We start from the raw sequence: 16,869 nt of genomic DNA, 5'->3' as shown, positions 1-16,869 counted from the left end.
TCTTATTTTATCACCTAATATTTAACTAATCTGCACCTGAAGTTTTTTGCTTTTGGTTTAGGATAACAACATTCTAAAATACTTTTGTACTCACCTTTTAAACTTCATCAATTAAAAACAAAAAGTTCGCCACCAGAAAGTCAAATTTACTCCATCTCACAGAAAATTGAAAATTTTATGTTGAGAAAATACTTTTTTTTACAAATGGACTTAAGTTAACCTTCTTTCCTAAGAGGAGAATAAAGAAGAATTACTCTTATTCCTTTTATATAAATTACATATATAAAAAAATAGTTTACGCATTTTAATGCCTTTCACATCATTTTTTTTATAATTATTGTGTCCAACCTAAACTTGTGTGTATCCCGATTAATATTAGGGGTATCTGCAACTACTTTCTACTAAATTAAATAATTTTGTCTAGCAAAATTTGAATAGATAAAAAGAAATTGACTAATATTTTTACCGCCAGTCACCTTTCAAATAATCTTGTGATGTTATTATTTCTATAGTTTTTGTTGATGGTACTGATATATTGTCTCTTTTCGTCTTCTTGAGTCGAGGGTCTATGGAAAATTACCTTTCTACTCCCTCGGGGTAGAAGTAAGGTCTATGTACAGACTACTCTTCCCATACCCCACTTGTGAGATTTTACTGGGGAGGTGGTGGTAGTGTTTCCCATCCTAATAAACTTTCCCTTAGGGTCTGTTTGGAAAGCCACCAGGTAATTGGAATTGGTGAAAGTAATTGATGTAATTACTAGACTAGTAATTACATAGTATTGTAATTACGATGACCTGTTTGTTTGTCATAATGTAATTACAAACGTATTATTTGATTGCACAAGTGTAATTACACAGTTAGATTAAATTTTAAATGAAGTAATTATCAAAACTTAAAAGTTAATATAATAAATATATGCTTGTAAATATTTTTATATAAGTATAAATGATATTATATTTGGTATTTAAGATGTATATTTTTCGTGAATATACATTAATTAGTAATCATATATTTATAACTAATATTGTAAAAATAATTATTATATATATTCTAAATAAATAATATTTAATTTAGGTACTTATATATATTAAATTAATAATAATTAATTTAGATACTTACAAGAACTAAAAACATACGTTTTATAAAATAACATGGAATTCATATTTGATAAATTAAATTAATATTTATAAATATAATGTCATAACATTATTCAAATGTTTGACAAAATTAATCTATCAATTCTAACTAAAATGAACAACATGCAATATGATCCAATGCTACTAAAGCAAGTAAATTGGAACCATGAATATAATGCAATTTTAAAATACAAAAAAATATTTAACGTATGTCAAATTCCAACATGATAATAGTAAGTTCCACTACAACTTAAGATTAGGAAATATATTAAGTTTATAACCACATTCAACAACGAAATTCCACTTTAATTGGATCACTCATTATCCAAGTTTGTTAATGACTCATTATTTCTAATATTAGGAGGTGCAATTTCAAAAAATAGAATAATAAAATAAATAAAATATAAGCAATTTCATGGGATCACAAGAAGTAAAGGTAGAGAAATAAAATATAAATAATGTACAAAGAAAATATATTTTAAAATTTAAAAAAAAAATTAAAAATATAAATAAAAAGTTATAAAGAAAAAAATTAAAATTAAAATAAAAGGTAAAGAAACTAAAAATCAACCTTGTAATTACACGGTGTAATTACCACCAATTCTCACTTTCCCTTGAGATTACAAACATACTAAACTGTGTAATTACATCCAATTACAAACACATCCAATTCATCGGTGGCTTTCCAAACATGGTCTTAAGAAATCTCGTATTATTATAGTTAGAGCGTTACCACTCTATTAAATTAGTCATTAGGAAAGATAAATATTCTTAAAACTTTTGAGTGCCAATAAATTAAAAACTTAGGGGTCGTTTGGTAGGATGCATTGGATAAGCTAATGCATGCATTAACTTTGTGTATTAATAATACATTGTTTGGTAGATATTTTGAACATATGCATTAGTTATGCAAGCATTAGTTATACATCCTATTTGGTATTATCCTATGCATAACTAATGCATAGAAAACAATGGTATTAGCAATGCAATAGATTTTAATGCATGCTTTAGCTTAGTTAAAGACAAAATTATCCTTCAAAATTTATGCTTGATTAAAATATGCTAGGTAGTATATTAATGCAAGTTCAAAATAATCCAAATAGTGAGAAATAAATTTATATCCCTAGTAAATAAATAAATACTTAGCATATTTCCTTTTTTATAAATAAATATTTAATTTTATTTTACAATATAGGTAGACAAATAAAATAATTTTTTTAAAACTTTTTCATATAAAAACATTTCTCAACATATGTTTCTTTTAAAAAGTTAAAGTGGGCTAATTTTGAGGGTATTTTTGTAAACAAACAATTCTTTTAGAAACTGTGCAATGCTTTAATACATCAAACTAAACAATTGATAAGAAATATGTCAGCATAACTAATACCAGCATAACTAATGCAAGTATAATTAATACCAATATTACTAATACAGCCTATTCAACATTATTCTTATGCACCCTACCAAACGACCCCTTAGTGGTGATGCTAAAGAAAATGTTCGTATCTTTTTTTTTCTCCTTTCCACCCTTTCTTTTTTGCTTCCTTTTATCTCCTTCGCACGAGAACGAGAATGTTCTACGCAACATCATGAATTAATTCACAGTTTCACACCATATAACAACTTTCGGCAATTAATAAAGAGTAATTCAGCCTGATTAAAGTGGTATCAAGAATAAATGCATGACCTAAAGCCTTAAAAGCAGAACATTAAAGATGAAAAGCTGCTTCCTTATATATCGTTCAATCAAATTATAAACAAATCCTTTGTGCTTAAAACATGAAAATTGAGAAACGTATTCTCAACGTACAAAAACGCAATCCATATCTCTATATACTCCCTCCGTTCACTTTTAATTGTCCACTTTTGAATGTGTATTTCTTTTAAAAAATATAAAGTATATATTTTATAATTTTACATATAATAATGATAGCATTTTAAAAAGTCTTGGAAAATAATCTGGGGAATAAGTAGTTAATGATAAAGGTAAAACAAAGAAAAAACTGTTTTTCTCTTAATTTAGTATAGTAAATAAGTAAAATTAAAAAAAATATTTTAATATAGTGCGCACTAAAAGTGAACGGATTTTGAGTATATAAAAGGGAAACAAGGAAAAGGTCTAAGCTAATCTTCCATCCTGCTACCTTAGAATTCCAAAATTGAATGATTCAAGTGGAAATATAACGATGAATTATTGGAAGAAGTCATTGAACTATTTTGGATATGCATTATCCTTTAAAATTACGTCTAATAGACTCAATTCAAAGGCCAATAAACTGAAATTAAATCTTCTGTCTCCATTCGTGTATTGGCTTATCAATTTATCAACCACAACTAATTATGGGGCCAAACAAATACAATTAACAACTGGATTAGGTAATGAATCGACATTTATCTGAATACGTTACGTATTTAAACAAACCAGGTAGTTATTCAGCTGAGTAATATTTTTTATATTAAGAATAGTAGATATCTCAGTGGAAGTCTCTTTCAAGCATTCACTTAGAAGTTAAGGAAGTAAGGAACCTTCTAAAATATATTATATATTTGGTCCACAACTTCTTAGTATTTATTTAATGGGCTATCACCCTCGTGAAGAGGCGCACTCCGATACCATTGATGTCCAATAGCTTTTATAGTAATGACTGGATCTACTATTACCTCGTCCATTGAGTATAACAGAGCCGGGACGAGTAGGCAAGCACGCGGGTTGTACCGACCAGCTTTGAGCTGTCGAGTGACGATTGCTCCATCTCTTAAGAAAGGACGCGGGGGTATTGCATTATTTGTGAGAGTTCGGCCATTTGAAGAAAAGACATCGGATTATACAAAGTGTCCCTAATGCTATGATGTTGACATAATCTGGTTGGCGTCTTTGAAGGCAAGTCATGGTATCCGGGATCGGACATCGAAAGGGAAGGCGAGGTTTCAAAGTCTATTATGGAAGCGGGCCCCTACTGGTAGTGATACTCCGATCTCATGGATGGCGGGTCTATCACCCCAATTGGTTTAGTTAGGAAATTATTTATATGAGTATGCCCCTATCCCGTAAGCCTTCCATCGTTGCAAGCCCCTTCCATTCGAGGCACGAGTAGGAACATAAAAAAAATGGCTCCGTTCGTGATTCCCGGGTGGGGATCACTTCACTCCAGCGTCTGTAGAGTCTTCTTGCAACTTTCCTTGAAAATCGACTAAGCGCGAACAGAAGCATCCATGAGTTGGCATATCAGGTGCCATTGAACACAGTCCAGGGAAAGCAATGTCAGGATGAAAAAGGGGGGATAGCACTAGAGAGTTGGGAACTTTCACTGCAACTGAAGAGGCTCACACCTTACATCAAACTAACCTATCAACAACCAAGTTATCAAAACAACAGAATTAAATTCTATAAGGTAGGGCTTTAGTTTTTCACTAGAAGCTCAACCTAGAGTTGATCGACAGGTTAACCCCAAAATGAGTTGATCGACCGGTTACAACAACAAGCTAGACCGAAGCTTCCCCGGTTTGTGGGATTAATTGATTGGATACCCGAGACCCATAATCTTTCCTAGGAACAGCTTCTACGACGATAGGCATAAAGGCATGATTAGTTCCACAAATCTCACTGCACTGACCATAGTAAACTCCTTCTCGTTGTACCGAAATAGAGGTCTGATTTAAACGACCAGGTACAGCATCACATTTGACACCTAAGGAAGGTACAGCCCAACTATGAGGTACATCAGCAGATGTTACAATAAAACGTATATAACTTTTTGCTGGTACAACCACTCTATTGTCGACTTCTAATAAACGTGATTGACCCAATTCTGGATCATCTTCTGGAATCGTATAACTGTCAAAAGTGAGTGACTGTTCATCGGAATGTGGTTACTATTAGAACACAAGCCAAGGAACTCAAAACCACAACACAAGCACCCTTTATTTACTAGTTTTGGAGTTTTCGCCCTTTGCTTCCGGCTTTGATGAATTTTCTATTGAAAAGGAGTCAGTTGTCTGCGCGAGTCACCTTCTTCTAGGCTCCGCTGGACGACACCCGATCATATACCCGCACTGAAAGCAATTAAGAAAATAAAAAGGAGCCCATTCATTGTTCCCGATATAGAGGCTACTCTCCACGACGATGTTCATGTTCCTTGCGCTCTGGAACTCGTTTTTCTCGGTAAGGATAGGTACGAAGTCACTCGACTGAAAGGAGAGGGAACAACCACAACGTTACACCCCAAAACTATACGGAGCCATTCCGAATGACCTAGAATATAGTCTACTAGACTAGCCAAGAAAGAGTCTAGTAGACTATATTCGCCCGTGGAGGTGAGTGGAGGAAGCAGAAGGCGTAAGGATGCTAGACCGCTGCTCAATACTGGATAATCCACGTTCATCGGTCTGCAGCAAGCACTGACTTTTAGGGGGCGACAACTAAAGAGGTAGCGCCTGAATGAGGGAATTAAGGCGGGTATAGTCGAACTGAACTGCTTGATTCTAAGGTGGGTGATAAGCAGCTGTATCCGTATCAAGCCTACCATCTCTTCTCACGAAAGACTTTCCATCCCGTCTCTGAAAGTTTTGCAATATAAGTGGCCCTGCTTCAAAGCCCCAGAAAACCCCCTTACTCTCTCTCTATAAAAAAAAGCCCTTTCCCCTTTCTTTAATAATATAAGGTAAGCTTTGAAAAGTAACACGCTCCCGACAGGCAATTAATCCATAATATCATCCATCATTGGCATTATTGGAAATAAATCACCCAACTCTTATTCAAAGCCCATCTACACACTCTAGCTGCTTCCTTTTGACTTCTGAAGGCCTAGCGAGTTCCTTTTTTTTTTCAAAGGCGGTCCTTTTCTTTCCTCGGACCGATGACTCGCTTGTTCAGTACTGCTAACTATTATAGGAGGATGTCGCCCCCTCGGGACTACCAGTAGCTTCGGTTGTTGAATCTCGTGCAAGTTAGGTTGTGGTTGTATTGGCTGCAAGCGGAACGTAGGCGCTTTAGGTGTGTGTTGACCATGCACTCTCGCTTCGTGTAATGTCGTATGTATGATAGAGGTAGTGTGGTGATTGACCTCAATGCTAATGGTGATCCCCAAGGTTCAACGAATGAATGAAGCTATGATCGTACCCGGATAGAGATGATGGTCTTCCTCTGATGTCTCCAAGCCGGCCATAATAGAATAGATAGGCGAAGCAGTCAATAGCAGTCTAGTATCCGACCTATCTCTTTCTGCCGATTCCCCGGGTTGTCGAAATTTCTGGTTCGATCAGGACCAGGAGTCCCATTCATTCGTTTATGGGAGCGACTCTCTGTTCCCATTCTCCACCGGATCATCAAGTAATTAGCCAGCTCAATCCATTTTTCCATCCGATGATCTTGGTAGGGCTAACGAGATTTCTTTTGCTTAAGGCTAGGCGTATAGATAGGTTTCTGGATCTCGAGATTAGTTTAATTTCTCTTTCTCCTTCCATTGCTTGACTAGGTTCGCTTTGCAATTTACCCAAAACAAAGGCACTACCAAACTGCACTACATCCCTTTCAATTGGTCTACAACAGGGTCATTGTAGAGAATCCCTGCCCACCACTCTCCCTGTAGGTCGAGCCTCCTTTTCAGTCGCCCTCTACTTGAATGAATTGACATTTGTGGATGCTTGTTCATTCGGGATTCTTCTATCTATATTTAGAACTACTGGATCAACTACTCCGGCTTTTAGCCTTTGCAAGTTCCCAACATCGCTCCGGTTGGAATTAGAGAAACTAAGTTCGTTTCGGTATGAGAAAATAACCAATCCTGAATAAGGGATAAGTCAGGCGTGTACAGACTATGGCATCCTTTCCCCAGTTGACGAGAGAAAGAAAGGAAATGAGCCCATTGATTCATAGAATCCAACTTTTATTTGTTATCAGGAGTGCAAGTTTCCAACATCGCTCCGGTTGGAATTAGAGAAACTAAGTTCGTTTCGGTATGAGAAAATAACCAATCCTGAATAAGGGATAAGTCAGGCGTGTACAGACTATGGCATCGTTCTGTTTTCCTTAATTTTTCCTAAAAGTCGTCCTACAAATGATAGCCTTTGAAGGTCGCCCACGGGATGCATTGTACGGTAGTAGTTTATGTTAGCTGCTTATCCAGTGCCTTCTTTACGACTTTCGACAATTAGTCTAGATAAAATATAATTTGTTTTTAGCCCCTGACTAGACACGTCTAGGAGTGTTCAAACCGAACCGGAAAACCGCACCAAACCGAAAAACCAAACCAAACCGATTAAAAAATCCGACTAGGTTTGGTTTGACTTGGTAAAAAAAAATTCGAACCAAACCGACATATAAATATATAAATTTTATTTAGATTTTTAAGACTTTATAGTGAATTTTCTTTTGAAAATATAGAAATATTTGGGATCCTCTCATGTATTAACCTTGAAAGCGTAAATTAACGAAAAATTATTGTTAGACGACTAAGAAAATAACTATCATGTATTACTAAAAAAATTCTCCCATTAGAATATTTTAATAGATCATATATTTGTCAATTTTTTTCCATATTTACTAAATATATATTCACTTATCAAAGTTTTATCTATAATTTTAACAAAATAAGATTGAAATAATATTCATATAACAAAAAAAAACCCGAAAACCCGAAAAACCCAACAAAATCGAACCAATCCAAACCGATATTATTGATTTGATTTGGTTTTGATAAAAACCGAACCAACCCGATCCATGTACACCCCTAGACACGTCTTCTTCTGCTTCAAGGATCAAAAGTATTATTGCTATTAATTAATTTTAAGAGCTAAGCAATATAAGAAAAAAGTTTAGAAAAATTAGGTAGGTTAGTTAAATAAATTCAATGGCTTAGTGCAACATAAAATCAAATGTAGTGCGCGCACGTCAATAGTCAACTAATCCAATAGCAATCTAAGAGCTAAGACAACCTCTCAAGTACTTATACCATGGTGGAGGAAATAAACTCGAAAAATGGGACTCATATAACTCCAAAAAAAAAAAAAAAATTAATGTAAGAGAATCTTTCATCCTTTAATATATCGTGTAACTCGTCGAAGGGAAGGCGCTCCCTATCAAGTTTTTTATTTAGAACTAGAATTTAAAATATCCGATTACAGATAAAGTTAGATCATATCCATTTCACTACTGTCTACAACCCTTCCTCTAGAGAAAAAAGTTACAGTAATATAAGATTTCTCTCCTTAAAATAAAAAAGGAGAAATAAAGTTTCTTTTAAGGCCCATCAAATCTTTTTCTTCCATTTATTCTTCTTTCTTTTTCCATCACTTACTTAGTTTCTAAAAATAACTAAGTATCCAATCACTATTGAAGATGATGGACGAGGTTGCTTCTAAGTATAAACAAGAGAGGGTCCACATGTGTGACAATTTAAACCTATATAATAATACCAAATTGTACCCCACAAACACAAAGTAACCTAAAACATTAATGTGGCCTACTCATTTCAATTTCAGATTGCTGGACCATATAGTAGCACTTTTATTGTCAAATCACAATCATGAACCCATCAAGGCCGGAGGTTATGTGATACATAATTACTCTGATCAAATTACTACTTTGCTTATTCCAAAATACTCCATTGAAATTCCCTACTAGTTAAGTAATCACCTTGTAGATAAATACTCATGGATAATTCAATTGACCAACTTTAAAAAAAATGTCTTGAAAATTCCGAATTGTGCTGGAGTTATGTTTAAATCTGCTTACCATCTCAATTTTGTAATTTTTGACATCGTTTGTGAAATTTTGTGCTGAACTTGGTTTATGTCTCAATTCAAACTTCACTATATTTAGACAGGTAGTACAAAATAAGATAAAAGACTTCCTTTTTTCCTTTTGTGGTTTATTGAAGTTCATCAAGCCCGACTAATATTGATTCGCGCTTATTAGGACTTACGATAAAGTCTTTTTTACAAAAAGTTTTTCCATTCTCAAAATTCAAATCCGAGAGCTCTGGATAAAATTAAAGGAATGCACTATCGTATAACACTCCTTGATGATAGAGAAAACATTTCTAAGGAAGTTATAAATTTTAAAGAAGAACACGTTAGTACCAATATTTATTTTTGTGCATCAGAAATTAAAGAACTAAAACTTGTTAACACTTTTATAAGATTGGGTGGATTTGATCAGAGTACAATTCATTGATTTGGCTTATCCAAGAAAGAAAGGTCCATTTCATTTTATGGGGTTCTGTACCCTCAAAACTCATAAAAAAAGCCAGACTACAGTTGAAAGGGTTGTGTAGATTCCCTTCCCTTCATGCTAAGTCAATCATAGTAATCCTTTTAGGCTTTAGCTTTGAGACATGCATTTGATTCAGCAGAGAGACCCTACTGGATGTGGAGTGTGAGCTGTGTTAGCACATGCATATTTTGGATGCCAAAACAAAACTCAAAAACTAGCCATGTGATGAATTATTAGCAGAGTATTTTTGCATTTACTCTTGTCTTCTTGAAGGAAACACTAATGATATAGTTTGAATTGTGTATCGTATTGCCTAAACATTTTTAATAGTGTTGTCAAATTATTTACTTATGATGTTTTTGACACGTTCACATGTGAAAGTTATGCATTTTTTTTTACGATATAGTAGTTGTTAAATTGTTTGACTACTTACGACAACAAGATATTCAGCATAATCTTACGGGTGTGATCTGAGGATGTTTGACTACTAATTACACTAAATTTAAAAGTTTAAACTGGCTACTTAAACCTAAAAAATTTCAAATTCATTGCAAATGAATGGTCTAAATCATGGGCTTTAAGCTGTACGTGTTACTGTGATAGTGAAGGTCGTGACTGCTTCTCACGGCGGTGATGCAGTGGTGGTTGGGGTGGTGGATGGTGAAGGAAGAAAGAAAAAATAGTAAAAAACAATAAGTGGTAAAATCCACGTGCCAAGGCGCAAAAAACAAATCTGGTAATCGAGTGCGAAGAGAATAGTTATTCCACTTCGAAACAGTCTAAAAGAAAAAATAAGACCCCACAAAATTTATGTATGTAGAAGAAAATTCGAGACAAGTTAGAGAGGTATTTATGTATTTTTCCATTTTCAACTAATTCCTCATTTCTCAAGTTAATAATAGGAAATAATTTAAGCCATTACTTTAAGCGGCCGTGTAGAAATGACCTATGATCATCCCCAAATGCCTTTGTCATTACATCTTGAATAACAGAGGGGATATACTATACCGTTTGAATTCACATGGAAAAAAACTGGACGTGTTTTTCTGTTTCATTATGCAATTGGCCATGTATTTTACTAGATCCTTGTTTCTCAATTATTTTGTTATTACAATATTACATATGCTTGAAAATTATTTTTCGGTATTTAACTGTTTAAAAGAGGTGGTCTGTTTTGGTCTGGCCTTGTCTTCACGAGAGGCGCCATCACGATCGGATTCGGGGAATTGGGTCGTGACAAGTTGGTATCAGAGCCTAGGTTACATAGGTCTCACGAGTCATGAGCAGGTTTAGTAGAGTCTCGCGGATCGGTACGAAGACGTCTGTATTTATCCTCGAGAGGCTGCAGAACCTTTAGGAAAAACTTCACACTCTTGAATTCTTATCGTGCGTCCTTGATTCAGCTTGGAAAGTAACTTTTGAAATTCCTTCCACGCGTTTGTATGCACGCATGAGCGCTCAGTATCAGATGTGCATCAATGACTTGTGATTCCCTGATCGAGGGGTGAGATATGATCTCGGTGAGTTGATGTTGGGCCAGTCTGGAGGACTTGGGGCTAGATTTTTGCCTATAGCTTGAGCACCGAGATGCTGCTTGTGTGAGCAAGTGCTTTTGAATTTATATGTTCGGTATTTTTCCCTATTAGTGGAAGTGACGGCTGGATGGCTATGTAATAAGAATGTTAGTGCTGCGAGATGTATTCGTATGATTTTGCAGTGACGAGAAAGGTCCGCTGGAGGATAGAAGAACTATTAGGTGCTTGATTTCCGTCTTGATTCGAGTTATAGCCCGAGTTATGGGCGTGTGAAGCATCTTTTCATGTCTCCTAGTTGGGAGTGGAGTAGATTTCATATTGCGGTATGAGTTTAGACTCAGGAAGACTAAGTGAGTGTGTAATGCTTATGATGGTGGAAGGTATACATAAATGTTAATTTAAGGCGAAGCAGGTGAGTTATCTCCTGCGAAGTGTTCTGGAGTTGTGCGATCTTTATGTTGTCTGTTAGAAGATCCCATTTACAAGTGAAATATATGTGCGAATTTAATTTGGGTCACTTAAGAGAGTGAGTTTAATTGCTATGAGAGTAAATGCGAAATTTGTAAAAGATATGTGCCACGAGCTTATGAAGGGTTGAGTTTAATCTCACTATGGTATTATGACAGCAATAAAGTGTATGCGTTATGAGTTATGGTGCGTGTTTTGATCTATGGCTTTGAGCCAAGTAGGGGAGTCCGCTATTGAATAGTTGATTGCACGGTTATGTGCTCTAATGGTTCCAGTTCGAGGCGTATTTGTAAATCAGTTGTGGCTCGAGTAAAGGAAATTTCAATAAAGGCTATGTTATGCTTTATGGGTGTACGAGAATTGGGGAATGACTTGAGTTGTGGTTGGTAAGGAATGCTCGGTGCATAGGGCAGGAAGTTGCTTGGTTATATTAGAATGAGGTCACATTCTGCAGTGTCGGAGTACAAATGAAGCACAACTTATTCGGTTCGTTTAATCAATCTAGCTGCGGTTTGAGTAGAGTGGATGCCTCTAGAGAATGGTCTTATTGTGTTCAAAATTTTACATGCAATAATTGGAGGCTTTCAAGTTGTACTCATGGATAGAAACTGAATTTTTAAGTGGAAGATGGCAAGACTTGTAGTATTTTCTATGTTAATTATGGAATTCCATATATCAGTATCGGGAAAGTGAAGGTAATGGCTTCGGATTCGCAGTAAGTTTTTTCAGAGTCGGTATCTTGAATATGGTGCTTTGGGAAACATTAAAAGAGTATTCAGCGGGTGATGAACCTGAGGCTGTGTGGTATTATGCTTGGGTCTCGTGTGGTAAGTTTGGGTTGAAGAAATGTGATGTTATAGCAAGAAGGAGTATCAAGTGAAGGTAAATCAGAAGGGAGCTCGGATAGATGGGATAGCTTGGTAGTAGGCCATATCGGTATGGTAAGGATATGAATAGTTCTTTGGGTGTTTACAAGGTAATGAGTTTCCATATGTGTTTCGTGGCAATTCTCTTAGGTTTTGGATGGCTTGTGTATCTTGGTTGAGTTAAAATAAGTCAGTATTGGTGGTTTGGTTTTATGGAAACAGGGATTTGTAGAGTTCTTAATAATTTCTACCATGATAGAGATGTATAATTTCTGCTGGCATAAGGAGCATGGAATGTATAGTGATTTTCTCCTAGATAGGATCAAATGGAATTTTTTTGACTAGTTAAGTATGTAGTTGATAGGGGCTCGGAAAGGGATTTTGAAGTTCTCATTTTTATCATAGGATAACATATTATATGTGGTATGTTGTGTAGGGCGGAGATTGACATATGTAAGGTCGCAATTCAGTTTTGAAGGAAGGTCATAAATTCTTAGACAGCACATGCAGTTTCAGATGACTAGGTAAATGATATTACTAAATGGTGTGTCTTGATAACGGTATGCACTTCAGAAAGAGGGAAGTGTGATTGAGTTAATAATACATCATAGGTATTGCGGTTGTGGACTGTGAGAAAATAGCTAAGGTTGGTCAGAGGGTAGTATTTGCTATGATTCAGTCGTTGTGAACCTTCGGAGGATTATTTATCTGTTATGTGTGACTAGACTTGATGTGTGGTTCATTAATAGACCTATATGGATGTGTGTTCTGTATCACGACGGTTTGGTTGACTTCGAGTTGTCACTGGTGAGAGATGTGTTGATTCGGTTGTTATTGAGTTATTAGTAATCACGAGGATCTATGAGTTATCTTTCCATGTTGCGAGGCGTTAAGGTTTGTTGGTTATAGGCACATGTAGTGCGGCGTTATTGGGTCCTCTCACTGGAATTCGAGCGGGTAGAGTATCATGTATTGCTCGGCGGGTAGCGTATCGGTTGTGTCCCTTCGGGTATGTGTAATGTTATATCAATTGCTTCGCAGTGGTTATAATGATTGCTTTGGTTTTAGCCATCATATTGCGCACGGTTGTCGATTTTGAGAAGAGTGACTTAAGGTGTTTTCACGTGGATCAGTGTTTGGATGAGGTCGCGCATTGGAGCGAAGCTATGGGGAGGTATGATCCTGTGGGTTAGATTTGTGTGTTCTATTTTTATGACGTGATACGGGTTCTCGGCATTATGTGTGGTGGTACTAGTGAGCTTGCGGTACAACTCTTTCATTTGAGTCATTTTTTAGGAATTGAGTAGGTTCGGATTGTGGCTTATTGGTACACGGATTGCACGAATCGTGGCTTTAGTCTATATTGAGGTATCAATGTCACAAGAGTAGTTGTGTTGGATTAGATGAGACTGTCGGGGTCTTTAATGACTGCAAACGGATTTGCCAAAAGAGGAGTGACATTTGCCAAATGAGGAGTGACTTCTTGAATGGTTGATCTGGGAAATGGTTATGGCTTACCGCGTGTTTTAGTGATCATTGACAGTATATGAAAGTGTTGAGGTGAGGCTTTAGTTGATAAGAGTTTTTCTATCGGTATTCGTTTGTTGTGTGCAACTGCTGTAATTAGAAGTTATCACTACGAGTGTTTGAGTCATGTGGTATATCAAGTGATTGCACCTGAGATTGCAAGTATGGGTGATTACAGCTGGTTCGGGCTTATTCTGAATATAGATGTGAGATTCTGATCTTGTGAATGATTTCAAAAGTGGAAATGTGGTTCTAAGGCTTATGGGTTAGATTGGGTTGTGAAATTTCAGTTACTGTATGTTATCGGACCTATGTGAGATAGGGTGACGTGAGATCACCCTCAGGTATATGCATGGTAAGGTTATTCAGCGATTGGTTAGCTTTTGGAACAACTCTGAGCACGTTCGTGGATGAACGTATGTTTAAGTGGGGGAGGATGTAATGACCCGACCAGTCATTTTGAGCTTTTGCACTTTGCTCGCCAGTTCTCGGGCATGACTTGCCCCGTGTGGTATATTATGACTTATGTAAATCGTTGGTGTTGGGTTTTAGGTTAATCAGAATTTAATTTGGAAGAACAGTCTCAGTTGTAAGCTTAAAATTTGAAAGGTTTGACCAATATTTGACTTGTTTGTATATGATCTCGGATCGGAATTTTTATGATTTGGTTAGCTCCGTATGGTAATTTTGGACTTAGGATCGTGCCCGGATTTTTTTTTGGAAGTTTGTAGTTTAATTAGGCTTGAAATGGCGAAAATGAGAAACCGAAGTTTGGAAATTTGACCGAGGGGTTGACTTTTTGATATCGAGATCAAAATCCGACTCAAGAAGTTGGAATAGCTCCATTATGTCATTTATGACTTGTGTGCAAAATTTGGGGTCAATCGGACCTGATTTGATAGGTTTCGGCGTTGTTTGTGGAATTTGAAATTTCTAAGTTCTTAAGCTTGAATCCGAAGTTGATTTAGTATTTTGATGTTGTTTTGAGTGATTCGAAAGCTCAACAAGGTGTTAATGATGTTATGGGAGGTGTTGGTATGTTTGGGTAGAGGTTTGAGGGCCTCAGGTGTGTTTCGGGTGAGTTTTGAGCGAGTCCGGATATTCCTGAACTTAGAAAATGGATGGGGCAGAAGTTTTAGTGCTGGGCGCGCAAAATGGTCCGTGGTCATGAAGATCCGCATGTCGTCGGTCCAACTGCGGAAGCTCATATCTTTTGATCTACAAGGAATTTGGAGATGATTCAAAAACGAAAGTTGTAGCTCTTCGTGTCTAGTTTCCAGAAAGGTAAAGATATTGCAATTTGGACATCTGTAGCAAAAGGCATGGCGAAAATACTAAAGTCTGTCACTGCAAAGGAAAACTGTGCGGCCGCGATTGTTTTTGTGCGGACCACGATTGGTTTTGTGCGGCCCGCGGAGGGTGAAATCTGAGGGGTACTCTATAAATACGAGGTTTTGGGTTTTATTTGATATTTTGACCTAGAGAGCTCAGATTTTGGCGATTTTTAGAAGGTTTTTCAAGAAATTCATCGGGATAAGTGATTTTAACTCAGATTTGGCTAGAATACATGAATCTATCACTGAATTCATCATTTAATTCGTGATTTGGGATGGAATTTGGGAAAAAAATTGTGAAATCTTTCAAAAATGTAAAATGATAATTTGAAGGACCAAATGGTATCAGAATTGGATAATTTTGGTATGGTTAGACTCGTGAGGGTATGAGGATTCTGAAAATGTAAATTTTACCCGATTCTGAGACGTGGTCCCGGGGCTCGGGTTTTGCTAATTTCAGGATTTTTGATATTTTTCAAATGTTTTCACTTGGGCTTTGTTCCCTTGGCATATTGTGACGTATTCGTTCTGATTTTGGATAGATTCGACGCGCGTGGAGGCCAATTCGAGGGGCAAAGGCGTCGCGAGCTAGAGAATTAGCCGGTTCGAGTCGAGTAATGATTGTAAATGATGTCCTAATGGTTTGAAACCCCAGATTGCACGTCGTAATGCTATATTGAGGCAAGATACACGCTGGATGATGAGCGTGGGGTCTTTTACTATTGGGGATTGTGACTTGGTCCGTCCCGATTGATAATTTTACCGCGTATTTGACTGAAATTCATTTGTTATCATCATAATTTGGGCTGATTGCCATATTTGGGCTTCATGCTAACTATTTGAACCCTTCGGGGATTTTTATCACTGTTTCCTCACTGCTTGACTTATTATTTGAACTCAGTCCTTTTGATATCTACTGTTTTACGAACTCAGCCACTTTTACTTATATTTGAAACTTAAATGATATTTCTACATCATATTTTGGGTTGAGAACTACTGTTTTACTAATGCCCAAGGGGCTTGTGATGATTTTTGGACTGAGTGAGGCCGAGGGCCATATGTGAGGATATGCTGAGTGATATGAGGCCGAGGGCCTGAGATACTTTATATGCCACGAGGTGGCTTGAGTGATGTGAGGCCGAGTGCCGAGTGATGATGCCACGAGGTGGCTTGATATAGCGCTTGGGCCGTAAGGGGCCCCTCCGAAGTCTGCACACCCACAGTGAGCGCGGGTACCTATGATGATCTGAGAGTGAGCCCGAGGGGCTGATACTGTTCTGAGTGATTGATACTGAGCCCGAGGGGCTGATACTGTACTGAGAGTGAGCCTGAGCCTGAGGGGCTGATACTATTTTGAGCGATTGATACTGTGCCCGAGGGGCGGATTTCTACTTGTTATTTACCTGTTAAATTACCTATTTTACTTGTTTAAAAAAGGGATATCATTTGATTTCTTCACTGATTACTACTTTAAGTGATTTTACTGCTTGATATGGAATTGCTTTGTGCCTTTACGTATTTTCATACTTTCAGCCATTATTTATAATTATTACTCACTGAGTCGGAGTACTCACATTACTCCCTGCACCATGTGTGCAGATTCAGGCATCGCAGAGTCCGCTCCTGAGTGTTGATTCTCCCAGTCCAGGTAGTGATTCAGAGACTACGAGGTAGCTGTTGGCGTTTGCAGCCTCGTGCCTCCCTTATCTTATCATTTTCATGTTTTTAGAACTATTGTATCAGATTTAGTGTTCAGTAGACCTGTATCCGGATTTCTTAGTTGCTCAT

Source organism: Nicotiana tabacum, chromosome 18 (genome assembly GCF_000715075.1).
Source record: "Nicotiana tabacum cultivar K326 chromosome 18, ASM71507v2, whole genome shotgun sequence".
NCBI classification, from domain to species: Eukaryota; Viridiplantae; Streptophyta; class Magnoliopsida; order Solanales; family Solanaceae; genus Nicotiana; species Nicotiana tabacum.
This window is presented reverse-complemented; position numbering follows the sequence as displayed.